This window comes from Arvicanthis niloticus, chromosome 10 (assembly GCF_011762505.2).
Source record: "Arvicanthis niloticus isolate mArvNil1 chromosome 10, mArvNil1.pat.X, whole genome shotgun sequence".
NCBI classification, from domain to species: domain Eukaryota; kingdom Metazoa; phylum Chordata; class Mammalia; order Rodentia; family Muridae; genus Arvicanthis; species Arvicanthis niloticus.
Genome location: NC_047667.1, coordinates 50,139,673 through 50,148,136, shown reverse-complemented (window position 1 = coordinate 50,148,136; position 8,464 = coordinate 50,139,673).

Here is an 8,464-nt window from a genome sequence, read left to right as displayed (position 1 = left end):
GAATAATGACTTAAGAGGAAGACTCTTAGGTTTAGTGATGATTTTGACAGTTTTTAAAACCTAAAGAATCTTTTCTTTATAACATTTTAATCTCCAGGATCCACAACCTTTGAAATGTGAAAAATAAAACAAAACATTGGTTTGTGCATAATCAGTAAAAGTGAATGAATTGGAGAGCATTTTCAGGACTTGGATGTAGGTTTCAGTGTCTGCTGAGGCATTTGGATGTCAGTCTCAGTGTCTACTGACAGAACTAAGACATTTGGATGTTAGACTTGGCATCTACTGACAAAACTAAGACATTTGGATGTTAGTCTTGGTATCTACTGATGATGTAACTAAAGCAGGTATTTTTTCTCATTCTTTTCTTCTTTTTTTTTTTCCATGGATTTAAGTTTTAATAACATTTAAATACCCACTACACCCAAAACACTGGCAATCATATAAGTTAGGGATGATATTTGTTATCCTAAGAGGTTGTTACTCTAAATATTTGCATACTCTAATGTAGTTGAAAACACATATGTTAACCTCAGAAGGAACTAAAGCTAGTGACCTGTAGAACAATTTCTCATTCACATACACTCTCAGAACAAAGGCAAGATCTGATTCAATGACTTTTTATTTCTGAAAAAGAAGATAGTGACTTTCATGAGACTAAGGAATGGCCAGTACCAATGTTTTAGAGTCTTGAATTTAACTCTAGATGAATACATGCCTGTTAATTCAAAATATTTTTTAGGAACAATGCCTGATAAAATCCAAAGAAAGCACAGTGATTTTAGTTTTAGGGTTTTTTTTAAATACCTAGTTCTTAGAATAGCTAACCATAAACTTAGCATTCAGATATATCTGTCTTATTGTTTAAGGGAAGGAGACAATGGAGTCAGAAGTGGCATCTTAAATATTTTTAAAATTAAGAGTGCTCATAACAAAATGTAATTGTTAGTGTGAATTAAGTAAACTCACATTCTAAATAAATGTGGCACTAACTGTAGCTTTTAAATCGCTTTCACCAAAACTAACCCTGTAAGCCTAGTTGATTTAGCTTAGGATATATCCCAAATGTGCACACATGGACTGTAGACACAAGAGTATATGAAATCAAAGCCGCAGGGTACACTTATCCTTTTACTACCAGCTTTAGAATAGGAGAACATGAGATCTATTTTTAAAAAGTTTAACAACAGTGCAGATGAGTTATTCTAGAAGACTAGTTTTAAAGCTAGATCAATAAAGGCAATTACATGAAGTAACCTTTTCTTACCAGTTCTCAAGCAAGACAGATTATTGTCCTATTTGAAGTATGAGTACATCATTTAAACCCCCTTGAACCTACAAAGTAAGGATGGTTTTACTCAAAATTATGCCCCCTAGAGCTCACAACACAGTAGACGCTGGATGAATTTGGTTGTTGAATGAGCGAAATGAGTCTGAAGTTTTCACACTCCCAGCACGCTTAGGCCAGTGAGTTCCATTGCTATCTTTACCATATTCTAGATTCAGCAGCTGATGTATGAGCTCCGATCAGTTCCCAGAGAAGATAAGTATTAAACACAGGAGACTAGTTTTTCTGGAGCTTAGTTAGAATTGGTCCTAACTGACTATGATAAAACATTCACCAAAAGCAACTTAGAGGAGGAGGCTTTATTGGACTTGGGAGTCCTGATCACTATTCATCACTGAGGGAAGTTAGGGCAAGACCTTGAGCAGAAGCAGAGGCAGGCACCATGGAGGAAGGCACCATGGAGGAATGCTGCTTACTCACTTGCTGCCCCAGCTTGAAGTTACCTTTCTTATCCAGCCCAAGAACAAATGTCCAGGGACAGCATTGTCCATAGTGGGATAGATCCTCCCATATCAGTCAGTGATCAAGAAGATGCCCACAGACATGCTCACAGGACAATCTTGATAGAGGCAAATCCTCAACCAAAATTCCTTCTTCCCAGGTGTGCTAGATTTGTGTCAAACTGACAAAAACTAATCGTGATAGAAGGTAAGCAACAAAATGGACACCAAAGGGAAGAAGACAGGAAAGAAAGACATTATAACTGAAGTCTGTGTGGGAATGCATAGGCTTGCCTGTATGCACAATTGTTTTCTGTGCAACCGGCATGCTATGAGGTGGATAAGGCAGAATCCAATACAAAGTCTGCTCAGGAATGATAGATTGTCAACAGCCTGACCCTAACCTGCAGTTAATAAAAGCACTTCTGTGTTTGAAATGTACCTGGTCCTGATCGGCATCTCATTTTGTTTTCTTGAATGAAGTCAGCAGTGGAGGAAGTAACGGCAAACCTGTCTACATTAAAACAGAATCCTTCCTCCACTCTTTTGCATATAGGTTTCCAAAGAAGCTTCAAGAGAAGGAGCCACGTTATGATGCTGTGGCTGAGGCACTCTTGTCTGTTTAGTCAGGGAAACCACTGGCTGGTCCTCAGTCATCACACTGTTTCTAGAGTTCGTGACCAAGGCAACATGAGGGCAAAACCTGTCCCCCAACCCTTTTTTTTCTTCTCTCCCCCCTTCCCTACTAAACACAGGATAGGTACTAAGGCCTTCTCTCTTACAGAGAGCGTTCCCTCAGCATTCTCTCACAAGCCCCCTTTGTTTCCCGCCCTCTACCCCATCTATATGCAGCAGTCGCAGCGACCCAGATGTTCTCTATCAAAGCCTGAGCCATGCCAGCAAACTTTGGCAAGCGTAAGAGTGCTCTGCGTACTGGCCCTCCAGAAATACCTTTCCCCCCTCTGATTTCTGCAAATATTTTTAAATGTTAATGGGTTCCACTCACCCACAACCTAGGGGGAGGTTACAGAACAGGGCTCTGTGTGTCCAGCACATTAGCAGCCGGGGATACTGCTTGGCGCCTGGGTTCTGTCCCACCCTGAGGCATTGGCTGGGGTTCGCCAACCTTCAGCATTTAAGGTCAGTTTGCCAGCACATTGCCTTCTAGTGACAGAGGTTAGATGGGTGGTTGACAGGAAAGTTCCAATAAGCCACAAAGAAATACAAAGAAATACGTAGCCTTGTTTTGCTCTGAAGTTTCAAGAGAGCTTGAAGCATCACGGAAAACACTGAAATGTTTCTTTCCCCTTACACATCCTTCTTACCCCGTCTCTTTTTTCATACTTTTTCCTGGCTCCGTAATAGATACAGAATAATTTGACCCACGCTCCGACAATTCAGCAAGTCCCTTTGAAGAAGCCTTGGTAGAGATTTTAATAAAATGGAAGTTTGGGCTTTCTTTGTTGAGGTTGGGAAAATGATGTGTATTTGAGAGGAAAAGAGAAGTGTTCTGGTCCATAGTTTCCCAAGAGAAACATACTAATCGCATTACTTGCATAGTGTCACCTATGTTCGCATCTGGCTTGGAACAAGATGAACAATAATTTAAAGTCACTTGCTATGGGTCAAATACTTGTGTTCTTCAGAATTCAGATATTAAAAACCAAATCCTCAGTGTGACAGAGTTTGGAAAGTGTATTTGGGGAAATAATAGTTTTTGAGTTCTGAACTAGTAAAGAATTTCCCTCTTCCTCTTCCCTGGGCAGAAAGTGCTCAGGTGGCACCACTTCTCAGCCTCAGTGACAGTTTCTCTTTAGCAAAATTTCTTTTTTATTTGATAAAATCATGATGTTTGGAGTCTGTGGCCCATGTGCACTGCCTATTCTGAGCAGCGGGGGATGCAAATAATCATACTAGGACACCCCTCCCTCAGTCCCCCAATGTACACCTTCACTCTCCGTGCTTCCACTTGAGGTAACATTTTATTACTGGATGTTCTGATAAGAAAGGAGAGACAGGAAGATCTGGTGAAATTTGCCTGTGGAGCCAATGCAGGGCTTTGCAGCCCAGATAACCTGAGACTCAAAACCAGCCAATCATACACCAGGTCTCTGAGGAGGGAAACCACATCTTACCATCCATATCATGCGATTTTACTGTTCCACAGTTTCACACTTCCACGACTTTCCTAATAATCAAATGTTTTGATTAATCATTTTATTTCCCTAAAAGCCCATCAACTCTTCAATGGTGAGTACCAACAAGTATGTCTTAGATTCTCTCACTTTCATGTCTCAAAAATCATTCCCTTCCTTTAAAAGCAAGCAAGAATACAACAACCAAATGACTGATTGTAGACTGCTGTATTTGACTCCTGTACACTTTTTTTAAAAAAAGATTTGTTTATTTATTATATACATACAGTCTTCTGCCTGCCTGTATGCATACACCCCAGGAGAGGGCACCAGATCTCATTATAGATGGCTATAAGCCACCATATGGTTGCTGGAAACTGAACTCAGGACCTCTGAAAAAGCAGCCCTGAGCCTCTGAGCCATCTCTCCAGTCCACCTTCTACACACTCTTAATCAATTGCCCACAATGAAAGGTCAGGCTGAAACCAAAAATGCAATCTGGAATAAATCCTTCCTGGCCGTTCTTTATCCACTCCCACATGTAATCAAACCTTTTTAAAGTTGTAGTAGTTACTGGCAGTAGTAAGCATAAGCTCAGCTCTAACCAGCAAGTTGGGAGGAAACCACAGAGCCAGCTCTTGACACTTCTGCTGAGATACCCTGAGATAAAGCTTAGATTTTAACTTTATGCTTAGGCATGGGGGTTGGACTTCCCCAATTCTCTTCTTTTTGAAACAAAATTATATTTACCTAGCACTTAAAATTTTTTCTGATATAATTATAAAATTGAAATTAAGAAAAATTTCTACTATAAGTTACTTTTAAAATAAACTATAAATAAGTTTAAGAAGAAAGTTGATAAATTAAATGCATAATCAAGGCCCATGGCATAAATCTCTTAATAAACGACAAATTAGCTTTGTAAAAAGACAAAATACTTCCAGTTATTTATGTCATTGTTAAACCATTTGGACTTTTTAAATGTTGCAAAGCCTAATGCACAGAATTATACTTTTGGCAGTCTCTGTGGTTTGACTCATTCTGAGTGTAAACTAATAAAGCTCCAGTGCAGGAACTTTCTGGATACCAGGAGAACATAACTAATTAGCTAATACATACGTGTGACCTTATTAAATAATTGTATTGAAAGTTTCTTCCAAAACTAAACTTAGAACTTTATATTACACAACTATACCACTTTGGAGTATCTACTTGAAGCAAAGATACTTGAATGTCCATGTCTATTGCAAAACTATTGACAATAGTCTGAGCGTCTATCAGTAGAACAATAACGAGAAAGAAAATGAAGTATATATCCACACTGGAGTTCATTCATCCATAAAGAAAAATGAATTTATGGTGTTTGCTGCATGGAAATGAAAATTATCATGCTAAGTGAAATAAGCTAATGGGTTGAAAGATAAATATCGAAAAGTTTATCTCAGTTGTGGATCCTAGATTTACTTTTTATCATAGTTTATTAATTCTTTGAAAATTCTCTTACAATATATTTTGATCATATTTGCCTCTCACTCACCCCACATTCACCCCTTCTCCCCACTCCACATTGTGTCCTTTTAAAAAACCTATGGAGTACAGTTGGTGTTGCCTTTATACTCTTGGATGTGTATGGCCTTCCACTGGAGGGTAGCTAACCCACCAGGGGCCCTTAGAGAGAACTGTCTCTCCCTCTCCCAGAAGTTATCAATTGTCAATGGCCTACAAGTTTGGATGGGACTTCATACCCACCATGCGGCTCCATGGTAGAATTGAGTTTACATGAATCTTATACATGCTGTCCCAACTGCTGTGAATTTGTATGAGCAATGCTGTATCAACAAAACACTATTTCCTCATAGTTACCTACCACCTCTGATCTTCCAATCCTTCTGCCTCTTCTCCTTCAATGATCCCTTAGCAGGGAATAAAATACAAACATCACACTTAGGGGTGAGCATTCTTCAGTCTTTTACTCTCTGCACCTTGACCAGTTGTGGGTCTCTGTGTGTGTTGCTATCTACTGTAAAAAATAGACACTGTAAGAGTTGGCTTACTACTATGCCCATTTAATGAAGGAACAGTAATGAGTTCTTCCCTAGAGCCTATGATCTGTCTAGTCACAGATTCCTGCTTCTGATAACAGTGTCAGACACCAGTTTCATCTTGTGTAGTAGACCTTAAAGCCAATCAGAAAGTAGTTGACTAACCACATAACACTGGCAGCATTATTGCTGGTAATTGTAACCAGAAGGTTCACAGCTGGGTAAAATCGATGATTACTTTTCTCCTCATGTAGGATGCATGGCACCTTCTAATCTTGTGAAACCTAGCCAGTAGGGATGAAGCTTCCAGTTAAGTACCAGCTTGATTTCTCCATGTTCTATGACTGGATATGTTGTATCTTTAACAACATGGTCCTACACCATTTTGAAAGGTTAGAGCATTGACAATAACTTCTAACGCAATGTTTAAAGATCTATAGGACCTCAATGGCAAACAATTCTAAAAGACATAACCAATTCTAGGCATTAGGCTTTTTGCTTATTAGCCCGTGGTGCCCAGTAGAGGCATTGTTGTTCTATTATAGATAACTTCATTTAAACTCTTTGTGTCTATGTATGTAGATATTATATATATATATATATATATATATATATATATATATATATATACAGTAGAAGGTTTCCATATGACTTTTTTGAAATGCCTATAGCATTAGTTATCCCTCCCCATATTACTTTCTTCATCCTGCCTTCCTACCCACCCGTATCCCATCTAAACCTTACTGTTGTGTTCCATTACCCCTCTTTAACACTGATTTCAAGTTACATTATAAAGTTAGAGTAATAAAAACAGCATGGGGATGGTGTATAAACAGAATATTGATAAATGGAAGAGAATTGAGAATCCACATATAAGCACACACTCCTATAGCTACTTGAGTTTTTACAAAAAGGTTAACAATACACACTAGAAAAAAGATATCCCCTTCAACAAATGGTGCTGGTCATACTGAATAGTTAAATGTAGAATGAAACTATATCCTTATCTCCCACCCCACACAACTTCAGATGGATTAAGGACCTCAGTATAAGAGCTGACATCCTAAATCTGAGACAGGAAGAAAGTAGGGAATATACTTAACTCATCAGCATGGAAAAGAGTTAACAGAAGTGCAATCGCACACAGCAAGAATAACAATTAATAAATCGGACCTCAAAAAACTCATAAGCTTCTGCACGGCAAAAAGACACCATCATTTAAGTAAAGGGGCAGCCAATGGATTGGTAACCACTAGTTTTCACTGCAGATAGCCACAACTCTTGTCAAGGTATCTTTCCCTGCAGTTATTATACCAATATCCATAAATATTTTGGTTCTGTTTGCTACTCTTTTCGTTGGTCATTTCATGTTGGCCATGGATCCCAGCTGGTGCTGCCATCCCCTGTTAATTTCCATGATTGTGCTACACACATTGCAAAGAGTACCTTCAATAAATCCTGCTTAATAATCCATTGCTATCAAATTCTGTCTTACATGTTAATAGCTTTCTAACCATAGGTACACCATAATATAAATCATTGAACTAGACCTATAAGACATCAACTGTGGCATATGTTCAGCTATCCACCTATGCACTTCAGCATTGATTTGGTAAAACCAAATCAATGCTGAAGTGCATTTTTTAGTTTTGTTAGTCAGCTGATACTTTTTGGTTTCTTAATTAATTTTTTAAATTAAAATATAATTACACTACTCCTCCTTCCCTTTCTTCCTTCCCGTTCCTCTCATAAACCCCTCTCCTTGCTTCTTCTTGAAATCATAGCCTCTTATTATTAATAGGCAAATATATTCAATAACCAGTTACAAGGCTCATCTGGGGGGAAGACTATTTCTGCCATCCATGTAAGCATATCTATTGGTATTGTACTTCTACAGGTCTTGTTTAGGAAGCGAAATTGAGGTTTCATGAGTAGAGCTTCCTGGTAGACACAATTGCACTGAAGATCCTCTGGTCTTTGGCTCTTACAATCTTTCTGGGTCCTCATTTAAGATTTTCCCCAAACCTTAGATTCAGGAGTTGTTCTGTAAACATATGTAATGGCACCATATTACCCTTTGTTATCTGCATTTTGACCAGTTGAGGTGAAGTTTTTTTGATGAGAGGTGAGAACAATATTTGTCTACGGGTATAGAATTAATATTTAGAATGCAGTTAAAAATTATGCTTGTCTAGTAACGTGGTTGTAGGAGGTTCTTTTCTAGAATTCATGACCTCATGAGCTTTGGGTGGTTGACTCGTTTTCCAATAATTTTCCTTATGCTGAATAGGCTTTAAGTCGAATTAGAGAGTTGTTGGCTACTACTAAGGAAGTCACTACTGCACCTCTAGGTCATTCATTACAGCTTGGTATGACTCTTGGTTGATTCTCTCTTTTGGAAGTGTACATAACACTTTGCACAATTATGAAATCTAGTCCTGAGAGGAAGCTTTCAGATCAAATTCAATTCAGATCAGATCCACACTCTGTGTCTGAAGT